Consider the following 1,137-nt stretch of genomic DNA (forward strand, 5'->3'; position numbering starts at 1 on the left):
TCTATCTATCTATCTATCTATCTATCTATCTATCTATCTATCTATCTATCTATCTGTGTGTTGGGGATGAACCAAGTACCACAACACACATGTGGTGGTCAGAGAACAACTCATGGGAGTCAGCTGTCCCTTTCCACCGTGCTGGTCCCAGAGATGGAACTCGGGTCATTGGGTTTGTCTCTGGGTGCTTTTACTCATGGAGTCATCTTGCTGGCTGCTGTTTTTTCCATGCTCACCCTTCATCAAGCCACCTTGCCGCTATTCAGCTTAGATGAGCTGTGCGCTGCTTAAGTCTCTGTATTGTATGAACGGCTGTTCATGAATGGCTGACACTTCAGTAACTGCTAACAAAACTGACTAGATCACTGAGCTCAACTTATTTGAATTTTGGAAGGGCTTGGTTTTTACCTTTCTTATGTACATTTGTTTGTTTGTTTGTTTGTTTGTTTGTTTGTTTGTTTGTTTAAAGGCCATCCATGCCATGACACATATGTAACGGTCAAACTACAACTTGCTAGAATCAGTCCTATCCTTCCATCGTGGGGGTTCAGGAGTCAAACTTGCATTGTGAGGTTTGACAGCGGGCACCTTTACCTACTGAGCTATCTCAACTGCCTAGAGTTTTTGTTTTGGGCAGCAAGTTCATCTGCTCTACCATGCGCACCACCCTGGTACAGGAGGCTGCTCGTGAGGAAGGACTGTATGTACCGTAGCTGGGGTTATGCAGGCCTTCTCTGAGCTTTCTGTTTAATTTTGCTGTGAGGTCAAAACTGTTTTTAAAAGTAACATTCTTTACTTTGTATGCTAACCCAAAAATCTAATCTAAAAGAAGTAACATTTGTTTAAATTTTTCTTGCACTCATTTACCTGTGAAGACATATGTGAAGAGACATGCTTGCCAGAACATGCATGTGGAGGGGTCAACGGCCAACTTGTAGGAGTTAGTTCTCTCTTTCCACTATGTATGTCCCAGGGATCAAACTCAGGTCATCAGGTTTGTAGGAAAGCATCTTTACCTGCTGAGCCAACCCCCTGTCCCATAATATCTACTTAAGTGGAAGAAAATGTTACTCAAATCTTCTTTCAATTTTATTAGAACCGGTATGTGTTCCCTCTGGGTAAAAAGAGATTTAAAAA

Source organism: Psammomys obesus, unplaced genomic scaffold (genome assembly GCF_907164565.1).
Source record: "Psammomys obesus unplaced genomic scaffold, mPsaObe1.curated_primary_1811, whole genome shotgun sequence".
Taxonomy (NCBI): Eukaryota; Metazoa; Chordata; class Mammalia; order Rodentia; family Muridae; genus Psammomys; species Psammomys obesus.